The sequence below is a fragment of the Pantherophis guttatus genome, chromosome 4, assembly GCF_059756535.1.
Source record: "Pantherophis guttatus breed Tessera chromosome 4, ASM5975653v1, whole genome shotgun sequence".
Lineage (NCBI taxonomy): Eukaryota > Metazoa > Chordata > Lepidosauria > Squamata > Colubridae > Pantherophis > Pantherophis guttatus.
Window position 1 is genome coordinate 103,524,586 of NC_142066.1, and position 19,778 is coordinate 103,544,363.

The following is a 19,778-nucleotide window of genomic DNA, read 5'->3' on the forward strand; positions in this document are numbered from 1 at the left end:
CCTGCCTCAGTCATCCCGTCCGGACATACCCAGTCAGAGGCCAGCCCTTCCCGAATCTGAGCGATTTTGTCATACAGACACTGCACAAAATCCTCAGCTCGGCCCTGCAAGGGGTCATCCCGCACTTCCAGATGGAGGAGGGAGCGGGTCACCCTAAACAGGGCGGCCGGGCAATTATCTGATGACACGATAAGAGCGGCAAAATAGCTAGTTTTCGCCGCTTTTATCGCCACTAGGTAGGTCTTAATATGAGACCTCACCAGTGTTCGGTCAGATTCGGAGCGGCTGGTCCTCCAACTACTCTCCAGGCGTCTTTTCCGGCGCTTCATCTCCCTAAGCTCCTCAGAGAACCAAGGAGCTAGGTGAGTTCAGTGCCGGGTCAGAGGCCGCAAAGGCACGACTCGGTCCAAGGCCCCGGCAGCCGCACTATCCCAGGCGGCCACCAGGTCTTCAGCCGAGTCATGAGCCAGAATCTCAGGAAATGGCCCAAGCTCCATCTGGAACCTATCAGGGTCCATCAGGCGCCTGGGCCGGAACCACCTGGTCGGTCCCGTCTCCCTGTGGCGGGGTGCAGCGGTTAGAAAGTCCAGTCGAAGGAGCGAGTGGTCAGACCATGACAAGGGTTCGATGGCTATATCCCCTATATCAAGGCCACTCAACCACTGTCCAGAGACAAAAACTAAGTCCAGAGTGTGTCCCGCTGTGTGAGTGGGGTCATGAATTAACTGAGTAAGGTCCATGGCTGTCATGGAAGCCATGAACTCTCGAGCCACCTCAGATGTTTCACCGATAGATGGCAGGTTAAAATCCCCCATGATGACAAGTCTGGAGGTGTCCACCGCCATCTCGGCTATAACGTTAAGCAGCTCGGGCAGGGCCGTTGCCACGTGGCAGGGAGCCAGGTACATGACCAACAAGCCCATCTGTACTCCACGACCCCACTTCACAAAGAGGGACTCACATCCGGCTATCTGTGGAACAGTGGTCTCCCTTGGATCCAGACCTTCCTTTATAATAACCGCCATCCCCCCGCCCCTGCCCTGAGCCCTCGGCTGATGAAATGCACGGAAGCCTGGTGGGCATATATCCACGAGGGGGACTCCCCCCTCCTGGCCCAACCAGGTCTCCGTAATGCCCGCCAGGTCCGCCTCCCCCTCCTGAATAAGATCGTGAATGAGGGGGGCTTTATTAACAACGGACCTGGCGTTGCATAGCATCAGCCGAAGGCTCTGGCCCTGAGAATCTGGACAACCTGGGGAACGAGAAAAGCATTGGGGACCGGAGTGTGCAATCGCTCTAAGATAGCGAGTGCGCATTCCCGGAACATGATGTGGTCCCCAGCTTCCGCCATATCTGCCCCTCCCACTCACTATACTGATGGAACAGCCCTCTTTAAATCGAACTCCAACCCCCTCCCCGACCTCTGGTTCTACGTCCCTAGTGTCATAGCCCTTCGCTGCGGCTGGTCTTGAACCCGGTGGATTTCCCCCAGAACCCACCCTAATCCCCCCCGAACCCCTTAAAATTTTTGTTAGAAACCCACTAAAAAACCCACTTAAAAAACCCCTCAAACTCTTCTTTGCCGCATGCCATCTCTCGGGGCTCCAACGCCCGTCATCAAGATAGGCCCTCGATAACGAAGAGGGCCAGACCTGCGAGAGGGGGGAATCTCGCAGGGCACGAAGGTCATTCACCGAGTACATCTGAACATCAAAGGGAGGTGATAGTCCATGGCCAATAGCCAAGGGCCAATTTGATGTTATCACAGTCAGAAGGAGTGAAATGCCGGACTTCAATAGAATTCCAATGGAGCATGTGGGACCTCATTGCCCTCTCACAACAATGGCGGGAGTAAAATGCTGTTTCGATCCGGCAGAGGGTGACCCAGCCCCCCTCTCACGGCGGCTGGTCAACCACGATCATCCAAAAAACCGGAATTGAGACAGCAGCTATAGACCCACTCCACCAAGACTTGAATCCCCAGATGTAAACCTCCATTCAATGGAGGGAAGAATGGGATCAGGTCAGTCCACATAGTCCAAGCAGGCTCAAACAGCAGAGATCATAACCATCATTAACTCCGGGGAGGTGAAGATGGCACCTAGACCCGGAGATGCAGGGTTCAGCAGGCATACGTAGCATGGCATCACCACATTCAGGGGGATGGGGGTGAAAAAGGAGAGCAGAGGCAACGAACGCCACAGGGGGAGAACCCCTCAGTCATAGTCCAGCTCTCCCCAACCCCTCCCAGATCTTCCTTGTGACCATGCTGCTTGCCTCGCCCAGCCTCGCCCAGCCTCCATAAATCCTCATGGAGGTCTCTGGGACGACCAAGGGGCCAAACAACGCCCCACGGTCACCCAGGAGATCCAACACAGGAAGCGAGCAACTGCCAACCTCTCCGACGCTCTTTTAATATACTTAAAAGATTTGAATTAAGAGATATATGTATGGGGGTGGAGGAAATGGGTAGATTGTGAGCAGAATAAATGCCAAATTAGGATCTATTATATAGTTTTATAGCCGAATGCTGTTTTGAAATGTATAGTATACGGGGGACATAATAATAATGTTAGAAAGAAATGCTAAGTACATAGGGGGTGGTGTAAAAGGGTGGTAAAGTATTATATAATGTGATATTAATTTGGATTTCATCTTGTAGAAGCCATGGGGGGAGGGGAGAGGGAGGGGCGGTTAGGGAGCGGGGGGGGAAAGGGGGAAAAATTGTATTTGAAAAACTTTTTCAATTAAAAAAAAAATACTGATATATTAGATTTAGTAAAAACTTTTTATTCTGTAACCATTAGGTTCCTGTAACACATATATTGTGCCTTTGTAGTTGTATCACATATATTATTCCTTTATATTTTGTTACAAATATATTGTTATTATCTGGTATTTGTCAAACATATGTCCCTGCCATTTGACCTGAACCCATATCAATCTTCTTCTGGAGGCCAGAATTGGGTACTATGCTGACGTAGTACCCAATTCTCCGTTTTCTCTTGGTATTACTCCCCGAATACATCCCGAAATATCTCTCTACGCTATCCTTTGTTAAATACAGGTTGGCCTTTCTAAAGGCACGTTTTAATGTGACCCCCTCAAATGTCCTAGACAGCAGGTGCTCGGGGAGTGTGATGGCCGATCTCCAGAATCGTTGGCTCACATAGTATTTACATGCCCCTATGGTAAAGTCAGAATTTACCTCTCCCATTTGCCAAAGATTTCCTGGATTATCTGAAAATCTTAGTCTTCGCTTCTTACTCCAAGATACTGATTCTAAGATTACACTAAAGGTAGCAAAAAATTTTGCTGCAGTCTTGGGATGTAAGAGCCGGCGGAAGTGATGGGCTGGACCCATTAACTGAGGTTAGCTTTATTGATCGCCAGCGGTTGAGTTAAGCTGGTGATTGTATAAAGTGCCGATGTGTGGATTTTATGTAAATTGCAATATAGTATTTTCTACCTATGTTTGATGGAGTGGTTTCCACCACTGATCTTGTTGCTGTTTTGCACTTCAGTCTGGTCATGTGCCAGTTATGTGTCTTGGATGTTTTGGGTTTTTTTGGTCTATGACCGCAATAAAGTATGCTATGCTAAAGCTTTGTGTTTCATGGAAAAAAAAGGTTGAGGCAATCAATGCTGATTTTAAACCGATCTTTAAAAAGGATTGTATAAAAATGAAGCCAGCAATACAATGGACCAATTATTTGCTGAAATATGCCTCCCTCTCTTGTCCCTATTTGCAAATGAAATAGCAGCCTGATATCTAAATGCACGAAAGTGTCACCTTCCATCTTACATCACTGGAATGAAGATTGGGTCAGAGACACAGCATGCAGAGATGACTACTGGTGGGTAAGATGTAAAAAGCAACATAAATTTACTTCTTGGAATCTGCATAATCACTACATATATTGAAAAGAGAGATCAAAAGCCCTTTGGAGTGAGCATCTCTGAATCTATTAGACATCCATATGCAGCAATTTACAGCCCAAAGTTAGCAAGGTTTCTTTTACAACCCCTGGTAGCCAGAAAATTGCAGGCTGGGTGAGGGAATGTCTCTATACTCATCAGGACTGGGTTTCTGCAGACAAATGTATTTGAAAGGTTTCTTGTCTTATTTGCTTAACTTTATTCATAATTAAAGCCTCCAGGACAAAAAACATGAGATGAAACTGCCATATTACGTTAAGCAGTTCAGAGAATATAACACTGCTTTAGGTTGGTTGGGAAAACAGAAACACTCCCTCAATGCAGCTCCAGATTTGATTTTCAAATGTAGTCACAGATCAAGCTACTAGCCCACTGCTTGGGGAACAGGATATGTAATGTTCAATACGTTATGTTTTGACATGTTTTGTTTTTATATGTGTGTGATTGTTTTTTGTGTTGTTTTTAAAGACTATTTAATAAAAATTATTTTATATAAAAAAGAAGGATTGCTGTGCTATTATCGTTAAATAAAATATGGTAGAACTATATTTTGCCTCTCAAAATGGTCTTGTACATAACATAATTAAAGTCATGAAATCACCTTAAGGTTGTTACTCCATTTTTGGCAGACCAGAATGAGGCAATGCTGCTAGGAATCTTAACATGCCTGGAAAATATTTAATTGGACGAGGCTGGTTTAATTGAATCAATGAAACTTTCCAATGAAAGGATATTTCAGAAGACTCTGATAGTAATTGATGTCTATTTATAATAGGGTAAGTGATGAAGTGAGAGATATAGAGATAAGGACTTGTATCTGCATCAAGAGGACTGTTGGTAGCCCATTCCTGGGAAGAGCTGGCTTACATATTTTTCACTGACCCCTACAAACAACTGGCTGTCAATCAGAACTAAATTTGTCTAACCTGGGTTCATTCAAATTCTCAAAATTCTCAGCAGCGGTCATGCTAGCTGGGAATTCTGAGAGCTGATAAACCTAGAAGACACAGATATTGGAGAAGCCCACTATAAGTTACAGATCTTTGTGTACTTTTCACTTTTAACATTTTAACAATTGTCAGAGTTTGTTGCAGCACACACAATCAGACAATTCAGCAGGATTCAAAACTTCTTTATATATATAAAACAACACATAAGACAAATATACAATGCCCATGCTGGTTTTTCCAATGTGGTAGAGAGAAGAGATTTTAAGTAGGTACAAACCCAGGCCAGGGACAGCAGAGACAGGACTTCTCCTATATACAGAACAGTTGAGCTAAGACACGCCCAGGCTCCTAGCTATCTCTGTTATCAAACAGTCGCCATTGGCTGACCTTGTTGCTATGCCTATTCCAGTTCATGAATATATCTACACTGACACTCCTCCCTTCATAACTGGAATAGACATAAAACCAAATAGTTTAATATTCTTCCCATGGTGTACTCCACCCAATGGCTTGATCATTATGTCTGCCAGATTGTCCTCTGAAGAACAGTGAAGCAAGCTAATTAATTTACATTTGATGGCTTCTCTTATATTGCAATATTTACTGTCCACATGCTTGCTTCTATTTTTTACTCTGTCACCTGTTGCCATTTTAATGCAGGCAGCATTATCCTCAAACATCATTACAGCTTCATTTACCTTTACATTTAAATCCTTTAACAGTTGTACATACCATGTTACCTCTGAACAAAGTTCAAATAAAGCAATAAATACTGCCTCCGCAGTAGAAATGGCTACGGTTGTTTATTTTCTGGACTTCCAACCAATTAAAGCCCCTCCAAACAATAACACAATTCCAGAATTGGACTTTCTGGTTTTTACATCACTGGCATAATCATTATCAACGTAACATTTTAATTCCTCAGAGACCTGTATTTGAAGACCCAAATTCATAGTTCCCTTCAAATACCTGAGAATCCTTTTACACCCATCCAATGCAATTGCGTTGGTGTAGCAGTAAAGCGACTCAAGATGCTTATTGCACAAGCTATGTCTGGTATGGACAACTGTGATAGATATAACAGGCTCCCTATTGCTGACTGATATATCTCTTGATCACAGGCTTCACTTTTGTTCTCACCCAAACTGTTAGAAAAATCTGTGCTCATAGATGTTGGAGCAGAATTACAATGCTTCATATTATATTTCTCCAACAGCTGTTCAATTTTTCTTTTTGGACTGAGAACATAACCATCTTTCTCAGTTTTTTGTATCTCCAAGATAATTTTGTATTTCTCCCAAATCTTTTAATTCAAACTTCTCTAACTTATTAGCAAACCTGTGACACATCCTTTTGCAATGAAACAAAGATCATCCATAAATGCTAATAGTTGACAATCCCCACCTTGTAACTTTCCAGACCCTTCAATGCCTTATCTAAAAAGATATTCCAATTCCTGGCTGACTGTTTCAGCCCATAAATGGCCTTGTTCAATTTTATACACCGTGTTAGGCTTTTTACTTTCATACCCTGGTGCTTGAACCATGTAAATTTCTTCCTCTAATTCTGCATTGAGGAATGCAGTGGTTATATAAAAATGCCAAATTTTATGGCCATGTGCCGCTGCCAACGCTAGTGCCACCCTTATACTTTCACTCTTTACTTTAAGTACGAATACCTCATCATAGTGCACATTTTTCATCTGTGAAAAACCTTATGCCACAAAGCTTGCCTTATTACCTCATTATTGGGTACCTCATTATTGGGTAGTACTTTCTACAATACATCCTACAGCTTTGCTACCCTGTGGCAAAGTCATAAATGTGAACACTTTATGTTCACCCATGGATTTCATTTCTTTGTCCATGACTTCTTTCCACTTCACTTATTCAATTTTACGTAATGCCAATACTTCCTTATAGTTTCTTGGTTCATACCACACATTACACACCTTTACTTTACTAGTAGAATACCTGTCAAGTGGAATCCCCTTGTTCCATCGCTCTGACCTGCGTGGCATTGACTGCTGCTGTGTTTCAACCCTCTCTTGCTTCATATCTTTTTCAGCTTCTCCTCCCTGAACACCGACACCGTCACTAAGTGAGTTGTCGTCACTAAGTGAGTTACCAGGTGGATCACCATCACTAAGTGGATCATTCCAAAAATTGGCATCAATTCTGTTCCAATTTTGCTCTGCAAAGCTAGCTTGGAAATCATTATTCTTTTGCTCCCATAGGTAAAGTGATAGCTCTTTGAGCCTGGCTCATAGCTTGAAACCTGAGCTTTCTAGCTTTTGGTTGTCCTTTTCTTCTAATTGCTTTTGGAATATACACCTATGCATTGCTTCCAAACACCCTTAAATGTGCCAGAGATGGCTTTCTCCCATATAGCACTGCATATGGAGCAGTGATGAAATCCTAATTTTTTTACTACCGTTCTGTGGGAGTGGCTTGGTGGGCGTGGCAGGGGAAGGATACGGCAAGATCTCCATTACCACCCCAATCCAGGGGAAGGATACTGCAAAATCCCCATTCCCTCCCTACTCCTGGGGGAAGGATATTGCAAAATCCCCATTCCCTCCCCACTCTGGGGCCAGTCAGAGGTGGTATTTGCTGGTTCTCAGAACTACTCAAAATTTCCACTGCTGATTCTCCAGAGCCTGTCAGAACCTGCTGGATTTCACCCCTGATATGGAGTATTATTAATAGAGGAACTCCACAATCTATTGATTAAATAATTAGCAGTCAACATGGCTTCACCCCTACATGACCTGCTCAGACCAGAATCCTCCAGCAGTGAGTCCTTCATTGTTTGTAAGACTCCATTCCGTCTCTCAACCATGCCATTCTCAGCTGCTGGGTATGGATTTGTGCATCTGTGTATGGATTTGTGCATCTGTATTTTATTCCTAACTGTCCCAACCATTGTTGAAAACTTGCTGATATGAATTTTGAACCTCTGTCAGTTTGCAGCTGACATACCTGTTGTTTATATCTCCGTTCTATGAAGCTTACCCATTACTTAAATTTCTGTAGTACCTTTATTTTACTTTTTAGAAAATAGCAGAACCCAAACCTGCTGTAGTCATTTACAATGACCAGCGCATACTTTGCTCCTCCCAAACTGGCTTGCATTGGTCCCACCAAATCTGCATGCACCATTCAATGCAATTGTGGATGCAGAATTGGACTACAGAATTAAAAAAAGAAATAAAAGAGCTAGGAAGATACTTCCAAAAATCTTTTTTAAAATGGTGGAAAAATTAGGTATGCAAGATGCTTGGCCAGGGATACATCCGGACAAAAATCAATACACGTTTTACTCTAATAGACATATGTCTTGGTCTAGAATAGACATGATGTGGATATCAACTGAGCTACTACCCAATATACAAGAAATAAGTATAGATGCAAGCACGTGGGCAGATCATAACCCGATGAAAATTGTATGGAGAGGACAAAAAAAGAAGTTAAGATGGACAATGAACCAAACAATTTTAAAAGAAAAAGACATAATACAATTTATGGAAAGAGAACTGGCCTTCTTCTTCAAAGAGAATAGAAAAGAAGAAACATCATTACAAAATGTATGGGATAGAGCAAAAGCATATATTAGAGGACTGGCAATAACATACGTGGGAAAGAGAAATAAAAAGAAAAGACAAACTCAAAAGCAATTAGAAGAGGAATATAAGAAGCTAGAGATGGAACTACAAAAAGACCCATGAAAAAAGAACAAAAAAAAAATCAAATGGATTTGAAAATACATAAACTAAACTTAATAATAAAAAAAAAAAACTTAGCACAAAAGATTAAGAGAGCTAAACAAAACATTTTTGAAAATGCAAATAAACCAGGAAGATGATTGGCATATAGACTGAAAAAAGAACAGGAGAAAAAGCTAATTTACCAATTAAAGTATGAGAAGGGGACTTTACATTATAGAAATGAAGAAAAAAAGGGAATGATCCATGATTACTATGAAAAATTATATAAACAAGAGGCAATCTCAGAAGAAAAAACAAAACAATATTTGGAAAAAGCTGAATTACCTACAATAGAGACATTTAAAAAGGCACTAGAGCACTGATGGCTAACCTTTTTGCCATCGCATGCCAGGAGAGGAGGGGCGGGGGAGAGTCATGCACGCACGTGCCCATGTGCATGCGCATGCAACACCCACCCACCCGCTCCTGGCACATGATGGCCTGGTAGGCCCCTTTTTCTTTCTTATCTGGTTCCAGATCCTCTCTATTTATCTGGGAAGGGCGAAAACAGCCTTTCTCACTCTCTCGGAGGCCCTCCAAAGGCCTGAAACAGCCCATTTCCCAACTCCCAGTGGGACAGGAAGTGACATTTTTGATGTCCCTAGCCTCTAGAGCCTCTCTAGGAGTCTCTAGGACCCTCTCTAGGAGTCTCTAGGACCCTCTCTAAGAGTCGCTGGAGGCTGGGGACAGCAAAAAAGTCACTTCCTGTCCCACCGGGAGTCAGGAAATGGGCCCTTTCAGCCTCCATAGGGCCTCCAAGAGAGTGGGAAAGGCTGTTTTCGCCCTTCCCAGATAAATAGAGAGGGCCTGGAGACAGGTAAGAAAGAAAAATGGGCCTTCCCCACCACTCCCCAGGCCCTCCAGCGGCAGGAAACAGCCTGTTTCCCTACTTCTGATGGGCCCAGAAGGCCCGAAAATCAGCTGGCCGGCCCGCACAGGCGCCCCAGAGCTGAGCTGACGTGCCCACTAATATGGCTCTGCGTGCCACCTGTGGCACGTGTGCCATAGATTCGCCATCACGGCACTAGAGGAAAGAATAATAATGACGGAACTCACAGAAGCTATCAAAAGGCAAAAGAATGGCAAAACACTGTGTCCAGATCGGCTACCAGCAAAACTGTATAAAACACTACAAAATGTTATACATAATATGATGTTGGAAGTATTCAACGACCTGCTGATAGAAGCGAAAATACCGACTTCGTGGATGGAGGCGTATATTACTCTTATACCGAAAGAAGACAAAGACTTGCGACAGATAAAAAATTACAGACCGATCTCTCAGTTGAATGCAGATTATAAAATATGTGTTTCAATTATAGCGGAAAGATTAAAGAGATTCTTAAATGAGTTTATACACACAGATCAAAATAGATTCTTACCTAAGAAACAAATTAAAGACAATATGAGAATAATCTTGAATACACTGGAATATTATGAAGCGTACCCAGGGAAACAAATGATCTTGATTTTCCTTGATGCTCAGAAGGCCTTTGACAACATGAACTGGCAATTTATGCTGACGCAACTAAAAGTTATGGATTTTGGAGAAAAATTTATTAATGTGATTAAGACAATATATCATAAGCAATCAGCAAGGGTGATGGTAAATGGAGATATGATGAAAAGGTTAATATTATGAAGGGTACAAGACAGGGATGTCCTTTATCCACATTGCTATTTGTATTGACACTGGACGTATTAAACAGAAATATAAGACAGGATAAGGAGATAAAGGATATGGAAATTAAAAAGTAGGAATATAAATTGCAGGCATTCATAGATTATTTGTATTTATTTTAGAAGATCTGCAAGAAACAGGACCAAAGTTATTAAAAAAATAGAAGAATATGGTGAGGTGGCAGGACTGGAAATCAATAAAGACAAAACGAAAATCTTAGTGAAAAATATTAGAGAAAAACAGAAAAGGGACTTGACAAAGAGATTAGATATCCAGATTACAAAGAAAATAAAATATTTAGGGATACAATTAACAGCAAGATGTGTAACGATTAAGGAAGACAACTACTATAAGCTAAAAAAGCAAATTGAGGTAGATTTGGATACCCTGTTTCCCCCAAAATAAGACATCTGATAATAAGCCCAATTGGGCTTTTTGAGCACATGGCAATAAATCCAAGGACTTATTTCAGGGTTCAAAAAAATATAAGACAGGGTCTTATTTTTGGGGAAACACGGTAGATGGAAAAACCTGCAATTATCGTTAATAGGAAGAATAGCTACAATTAAAATGAACATATTACCGAGAGTATTGTTTTTACTCCAAACAATACCAATAAAATTGGAGAAAAAATATTTTGAAGAGCTCAGTAAGATAACAGTGAAATATATATGGCAGGGGGAAAAAAGCAAGAATTAATCTAAAAATATTACAAGACCTAAGAGCTAGGGAGGGTTTGGACTACCGATTTGGGAATTTTATTACCAGGCAGCAGCACTAACTCGGATGAAGGAATGCATTGTATTGAGAAACACAAGGTTATTGACATTGAAGGGACATGACATTCAATTAATTTGGCATGTTTTTGTATGGTATGGGAAAAATAAGACACATGGTTACTTCCAAAGACATTATATAAGAAATGCTTTGTTATTAGTATGGGAAAATATTAGAGAGCAAAACTATTTGAAGATATCAGTCTGGCTTTTGATGATCGAAGCACTTATACATCCAAATATTATTAATATGGGAAATATTGCTAGATACAAAGATATTTTGTCAGAAAAGGGGGAATTTAAATGAAATGTGAACTGGAAAAGCAGGGGATTGATTTGGATTGGTATACATAGTTGCAAATACAATCTAGATATGAAAAGGATGCTAAACTATGATTTTTATATGGAACTGACAGAATTGTATAAGATATTGACAGGAATAGAAGAGAGAATGATAAAAAAATTGTACAGTACACTCAGCAAATTATGCTCCATTTCAGGCACACATAATATGTTACCAAACTTTTCCTCCAAACATGGAATTATTACACAGCCTTTTCCAGTGATTTTAGCTTTCTGGCCATTTGCCAAGGCTACTGCATCTCTACCAGCTGGATTCATTCTGAAATACAATTTAGAATTATTAACAATTGTTTGACTAGCCACACTTCCCGCTCTGTGCATAAATACCGGTAGGAATAACAACTGGACATCAACTCAAGTAGCAAGAAGAAAAATATTTAACATATTTATAGAATTTCAACATAGTAAAAGAATAAAAATAAAAGCTTTTAGTTTTAAAAAAAATAATTGTACAACAGCAAAAAACTTTTCATTCCATTGCAAACCTTTAAATTTGTATGGCCTCATTCATAACTACTTGAGTTAAATTGTGTTTTTTACCAAATTTTATCATAAACCATCCTGGGAGTTCTATCAAGTGATATTACAAGCATCCTGAATAAACATAAACCTTAAAAAACATTTATATTTTTCACTAAATAATCAACCCATGCAAAGATAAAATTTAGAGAACAGATTTTTTTTTTCCAGTTTAGACATTCCTTTTGTCTATTTTGATGATGGGGAATCATGGTTCAAAGAAACTTGGCAAGCTATTTATTGAACTGGATAGAACGTTTCATTTTTGCAATGGCATTCCTTCAAAATCATTCTGTATTTAAGTTAAATGCTGTCTTTTCTTCAAAGCCATGCTTGGCATTAAATGGTAGATGTCTAGCAGATTTGTACATAGTGGCTCATCCATGTTTTGCCTGGGCAGTATCATATGGGCATCTCCAGTTCTTATACTGCATGTTCCCTCTGGCAGCCATTTTGTGAATGCACAATCACCCTCCCATAGCCATTTATCCAGAATGCCTGAAATCATTGTTAAAAATCCACATTTGTCCATCACCTCTAAAAAATAGAGTATAGAAGCAATATAATGGAAGCTATTAAGGGATATAGTCAGACCTCTTATATGAACCGCTTGCAGTAGTCATTTCAGGTCATTTGAAGCAAGGAGTCTGAAAAGTTAGCAAAGACGGGCCCATAGCTACAAAACCATATTGAAAACTAGAATGTGCAGGATTACTTCTGGCGCTTTTATTTCTCACACAATAAAGAAGTAGCAATTCAAGAGAAAAGCAACAAAGATCTGACGCAGAGTACATGATCAATTCCCATTCTCTAATATGAGTGGGAAAGATCGGCAACTGCTACCACATAGTTTCACGTCATCAGGGCCTGCAGTCTGGAGAAGTCGCATCTTTCAATAAAGCATACATTTGAACCTCTTCGGAGGAGCATTGGAATGTGTTCTTCAAATAGGAAATGTGATTCTAAGAGAAGCATAGCATATAAAAACACTTAATTAAAACTCAGTGGACTGGATCAGATTAAGTTAGCTGAATTTGGATCCAAGCAAAACCCATGGGATTAATTATCATTGACTTGGTTTTTTTATCTTGCTGAGATGTAATTGAACTAGTTTTAATCTGGAAATAGCTTATTGGTTTTAACTGAAGAAATCACCTGTTTGAGCCTCCCTTTGAAGTCAACATTGCTCTAAAATGATAATGACTTTCTAATCAGAACTGCAGTGATAAGTGAAAACATCAAATAACTCTTAACACTCAAATCAGGGGTGAAATGCTACCGGTTCGCTCCAGTTCAGGCAAACTGGTAGTGATAAAAAGCTATTTCTGGAAGCTAAATCCCGCGGCACAGCTAATCCCCCACCCCCCGCTGTTCTACTTACCTTCCCAAGCCTCCTTTTGGCAAGTATGGCGCATGCGGGCATGCACGCAGAACGCACATTTGGTGCACATGCAAGTGCGGCGCACATTTGGTATGCAGCGTGCAGGCACGGCAAGCGAACCGGTAGCAAACCAGTTCAGATTTCACCACTGACTCAAACATTTCGTAACTGAGAAAACTAAGGTATTTGGCATGAAGAAACATTACCCTGACAACAGAAATAGAGGAAAAAACTGGAGAAAAAATATGGTGCACACTTGTGAAAACCTTTTGAAAGGGCCATCAAAATACAGCACAATGAAATATCTGCAGCAAGTAGTATAATACAGGACATGAGAGAATAATCTCCCTGTATCAGTAAGTATGATAAATGTTCTTCCTTTAAACTAGGGGGTAGTAAAAGGCAGAGTCCTGGTTCTCCTGGCCCTCTTGTTTTAGCTGCTGGTCCACACTGGTTCTTTGCTTAGGCACCTCTACTTGCCTTGGTAACCCTCTAAGGCAGTGATGGTGACCCCTTTAGAGACCAAGTGCCCAAACTGCAACCCAAAACCCACTTATTTATCACAAAGTGCCAACATAGCAATTTAACCTGAATACTGAGGTTTTACAACCTAAAATAATGAAAAACAAAGCTAATTCATTTCAGCTAATTGTTCTAAGAAAAACATGATAAATGCACTTTTATGCCCTTTCATTTTTTCTGCTTTTGAAATATTACATTTAGCAACAATAAAAAAGAAAAACTTTTGTAATATCATTTTGCTTTCCCTCCCTCTCTTTCTCTCCTCCATTTCTCTGTTTCTCTTTCCCTCCTTCTTTCTCTTTTCCCCCTTTCCACCCCTCCCTCTCTCTGATTCTGTTTCTTTTCCTCCCTCCCTCCCTCCCTCCGTCTCTCTCTTTCCCTGCCTCCCTTTGTCTCTCTTCCCTCCACTTTCCCTCTTTCCCTCCATCTTTCTCCCCTCCCTCTCTCTCTTCCCCCTCCCTCTCTGCCTCTATTTCGCTCTTTCCCCCTCTGTCTCTCTATTTCTCTCTTTCCCCCCTCTGTCTCGCTCTCTCTTTCCACCCTCTCTTTCCCCTTCTCCCCCTTTCCCTCTTTCCCTCCCTCCCTCTCTCTTTCCCTCCCTCCCTTTCCCCCCCCTCTTCCTCCCCCCCTGGGGAGGGAAGGAACCCCTGAACTGGTGCTGGGTGGTGGGAATCTGACATCCATAGACCAATGAGCCCAGGAGCAGCACACCGAAGCTCAGCTGGCCGGTGGAGCATCCCAACATAGGCAGCTCTGCAGGAAAAGCAACTAACATCCAGGAGGCCAGAACGAGCCAAGACGACACAGGGTCGGATTGTGGCTCCACATTATAATGGGCTTCAGGAGGAGGCGACCCCATCTCCCCCATTGTGAAGTGCACAAGTGGAAAAGTTCACTCAATCAATTCCAACTTCACGACATTTTTTTTTTTTTGCGAGAAGTTGGAATTGATTGATTTTTATTTTTTTTGCCCCACAAACTTTTGTTTCCCTGCAAACAATGGCAAGAAATACAACAGAAAAATGCAATGGAGCTGGGCTGGGGCAACGGTGCATGTGCCCACAGAGAGGGCTCTGTGTGCCATCTCTGGCATGCATGCCATAGGTTCGCCACCATGGCTCTAGAAGCACTAGGAACACAGTTTTTAGAAGCTGCAGCCAAGTCTACATTGGAACAAACATTCTGGAAAAGTTGGACCATACATGTCTGGAAGACATCAGTTTATGGAAACTTCTAACACTATGTTAGAAAATACATAGACGGAGTATAATAAGATAAAGTTTTATTTATTTATTTATTTTTATTTTAACTTTATACACCGCCCTTCTCCCTGAGGACTCAGGGCTGTGTACAGCCAGAATTAAAAAACATGAAATACAAATATTAAAGAACAATTAAAATATATATAAATTTGGCCCAAAATTAAAAATGCAAACCAATTAAAACATTTAAAATTTCTTCTTAAGCCAGCCCGGCTTGCTGGAAAAAGTGGGTTTTAAGGGCATGGCGGAAGGCACTAAGGTCTTGGATTCTCCTTATCTCTGGGGGCAACTGATTCCAGAGGGTAGGTGCCCCCACAGAGAAGGCCCTCCCCCTGGGGGTCACCAGCCTACATTGATTGGCTGATGGCACCCTGAGGAGGCCCTCTCTGTGGGAGCGCACGGGACGATGGGAGGTCGTCGGTAGCAGCAGGCGGTCTCAAAGATAGCTAGGCCCGATGCCATGGAGCGCTTTAAAGGTGATAACCAACACCTTGAAGCGCATCCGGAAGACCACTGGGAGCCAGTGCAGCTCGCACTGGCTCCCAGTGGTTAACTTTTTATGGAACCACTTTTATCAGAAACTATACAACACATAAGTATAGAAAGCATAAGCTATGATGTGAAAAATAGTTTCAGGAAACTCTGAAGAAGACTCAATTCTAGATCTTAATATGAGATTGCATCTTTGTTTACCAGATCTTTCTCCTACTTAACAATTTTCGATTATAGATTTGACTTATATAAGCAATATTTATTGAGATATCTGTCTTTCCTATTAAAGCATAAAAGGCATTGAAGACCAAGGGCATTTGTTTGAAAGGCTCCAGGAGAATGAATTTTGTTCTTTCATATTATCCTAACTGCAATACTGCAGTTGCTTCTAAATACGTTCAGCATTTACCAAAGCATAAGACAATATTTCTTCCCCCAACCCCCAAAGGATTTTTAACATGGGCCATCCTTAAATACATTTCTTCAGCCTTTAATACAATGGAATATCTCCTCAGTGTCACTCAGGCCAATCCACCTTGCAGAGTTGTTGTAAATTTAACATTGGAGAAGGGCTGCAGATATATGTTGGAGCTCTGAGAAGAAAGGCAGATTAAAACTAATGAATAAATAAATACCCAGAGATGCTGGGGACTCAACTTTTGCATATAAAGCAGGCACTCTATCATGGAGTACATCCCTCCCAAAGGGCTACAAGCAACATAGAATAATAAATACAGCTTTGCTTTTATTTCAATACTTCAGAGAGACATTATTAATTTTTAAAAATATATTTCAGCAGTTTGTTCCCTTTATTGTTGCTGGTTTCCTGACTTGCTGTTGGAAAGGAGATCAATAAAAGCAATTATGTTGTTTAGGCAAGCACAGGTGATGTTAATATTATTTTAAAGCAGCCCATTTGTATTGGGAAGATTTTTCTGAGCTAAATATCTAAAGAAGGATGCCTAGGCACAAAGAGGCCCATGAGAGGCATAAGGGCAACACTTTCAGGGTTTGAGACACTGTACTGTGCTGAAATATTACTGCTAAATCAAACAATGACATAGATGCACACATATTTCATGGAATAAATTATCACTGGAGTTAGCCCACTACCTTACAATTTAATATTTAGTATTTTTTAGATTGCTAATTCAAACAAAGGAGGACACTGGGCTTGTCTGGCAGTTCGAGATCTAAGTACCACGTGACAGAGGGAGCTTCTGTTTCTTGCCCCAATTCCTGCCAACCTAGCAGTTTGAAAGCATGAAAATGCAAGTAAACAAATAGATACTATTTTGGTGGGAAGGTAACAGCATTCCATGTGCCTTCAGTGATAATTATGCTGGCCATATGACCACAGAAGTGTCCTCAGACAATGCTGGCTCTTTGGCTGTGAACTGGAGATGAGCACTGCCCTGTAGAATCAAACATAATTGGCAGGGGAAACCTTAGTTTTATCTTAATAGAAATCCCTAAGAGTTTCAAACCAGAAATCCAACTTGTGGCTTCCCTCAACAATGGGGGGAAAAACTCCATATTTTTTAACCTTATAATTTCTATTATTTGCCCTGGCCTGAAGTAGGCTGTGGAATTCAATAGTGTATATGTTACAAAATCAAATGAATACCAGTTAATAGGACATATTCTGATAGATATACATGTGAGGAATATACATATTTTTTTTCTCTTAAAAGGACACAAGAATGTTGGACTTTCCCTACCTCTTCTATTACTGCACTGAAGTAAATCAAAAATTAAGAAATCACAGTTTGGTTAAGACTTGCTATTTTCTACTGAACTGAGTTCTAAACTGGGAATTCTGCTTCCTGGGAATAGCAGTTAAGTTTGTTTTGCCTCAGTCAACAATGTAGAACTATTAACTTTGAAATCTACTTTCAGTAGGATATACTGCCAAATATATCAGCACCGGTAACTAAGTAATATCTCTGATACTTCTGCACTGCTTAAAATGTGCAACCATAGCACATGTTTTTAATGTGGTAATTATTAATACATTTTCACTACACTGCATTTCTTATTTGGTTATCTCACACATACACACACTACTCATGTTTGAATCTTTTCCAAATCTTATCCAACAACACAGTATATGACCGAATGTGTAACAGTGTTAAGGTTCATTTGTAGAACCAATTTTCCAGATATACTGAATTAATAAATATTATAAATAGTTTCTGAAGATATCTAATATGGTAATCTCAACTGTGAATCTATGTGAATATACAATGGGATCCAAATATAGTAAAAATTTAAATCACATCTAATATTTAAAACACTGCACTACAGAACCTGAACACTGACTGCAGATAATTTCTTTTCAATCTGATGTTATCCAAAGGTGTTGGGCAACTTCCATTGCCCACCCATAACTAGGAAGCACACAAGCTGCAATTCAACACATCTGAAAACGCCTGGGGAAAGGATAGAGTGATACACTCAAGAAAGAGTTGGTTACTAATTTCTGAATGTGCTTGGTGGATATGTTTTGGATTTAGTGAAGCAAGGAAACCTCAGGGAACTATCCCGCGATTTCTTTCTCTTTTCAAAAGCTTTGCTTTGAATGCTGACATTTTCCAAAGATGGTAAGAATATGCTGGGGGATTGTGATTAAACTCAACCCTACCCCAAGCTGTGCTTATAAAGAAAATTCAAAATATTATCACGCATCAATTTCAACCCCCTCTCCCCCAAATTTATAGTATCCCGAATCTCCATGTAAGGATATTAGTTAACTGGGAGACTTCGTGAAAGCACTCTCTCATCCCATCCCACTCATCCCGAAGGGTAGTCCCCCTACGAACATAAGGCCAAGAAGAATTAAAAGACTCGCAATGAAGGCAAGTCTTTTCACTCACCCTCTGATTTTGAATGCCATCAAAATAATAAGAGCGGAGTAAAAAAGCTGTCTTTCTTTGCACATCTGAATATGAGTCTCAGAGCGTGCTCTGCTGTCGGAAAAAGTGCCGCTTGTCTTGCAATCCCTTCTTTCTCTCACCACCGCTGCTGTCCCCGTCCCAAAAAGAACTGGCCCTCTACAGACCAGCCAGCTGCTCACCTCCTGCAGCGCTTCCTAGGACACTGCAGTAGTTCTCGCCCTGTTGTTGCAGCAATAGGCTCTCCGCCCGCTACTGGGGACGCATAACTTTGCCTCACACGGCGTCGATGCAGTGGCGGTGGTCCGCAATCACTGGAAGAGAGTGGTCCTCCTTCCAGCTGCTCCTTTGCCTACGCGAGAGAGAGAGAGAGAGAGAGAGAGAGAGAGAGAGAGAGAGAGTTTAAATCGCTCTCTTGTTTATCACCATTTCTCTTCGGCCGGCGCTGTTCCCAGGCAGGACCCATCTATGCTCATGCTCGGTCCCGGCATGGCTGCCACGTTGCATCCTGGGTGTTGTAGTTTTCTTTCTGCCCATTGGTGTCTTTTTTTTTTTTTTTTTTTTTGCACATCGGAAATCCTCATGCAGAATTTGTTCAGGCTATAGAGCTATAATTATTTATCTAGGAGTAAATTCCAAATATATATTCCACTAAACTTACTTTTGGTAGGCAGAATTGAACAAATAGCCAACAAGATAATTTTTAAAAATTGAGTCAATTCTTATCAGCAATATGTATAGATCTCTCAGGCATGTGGTATTTATATGAAAGCCTTAAAAACCAGGGGGTTCCCTGAAGTGCCTATGGATAGTCAATCCAAATATGCTATTTCTATTTCATCTTTCCCTCAATGTTTTTAAGTTAAAACAAAAACTCTCTTAAGTGAATGTTTCACTTAAGTTGTCCCATATATATTTCTAAACTAAATGCCCCCCCACCCCATGAGACATATTGTACCTTCTCAGAAATTGAAGTAAGATGAAACAGCCAATCTGCTGGAAAGTGGGAGGATCATCTTTGTTGTGTGGTGGGTAGAGTGAAGAGGCAGAGGCGCAAGTGTGACTTTAGCTCTTTATTGCTACCCGGAAACTCCAGCAAAGCCTGTCTGGCAGCGTACCCTTTTATAGGGGCTGCCAGACGAATTGACCAATCAATTCAAACTATTCTTCCCGCCTGGATGGCGGACCTGAGTGAAGCCTTCCTTTCTTCGGCTTCACTCTGTTTACTGATGA

At 41.1% G+C, this 19,778-nt stretch overlaps 1 protein-coding gene across 3 annotated transcripts in view; it reads right to left on the bottom strand.

Annotated features, from left to right (window-relative positions):
• The window catches only part of POMGNT2 (protein O-linked mannose N-acetylglucosaminyltransferase 2 (beta 1,4-)), an 83,418-nt gene extending 64,047 nt beyond the window's left edge, over positions 1–19,371 (bottom strand). For 2 of the 3 annotated variants that reach the window (XM_034404017.3, XM_034404018.3), the window contains exon 1: positions 18,528–19,371. The gene's annotated coding sequence lies outside the window, so the exon portion shown is untranslated. The remainder of the gene's footprint in view (positions 1–18,527) is intronic. The other variant, XM_034404019.3, reaches the window with a different exon arrangement.
• Between the last annotated feature and the right edge of the window lie 407 nt (positions 19,372–19,778).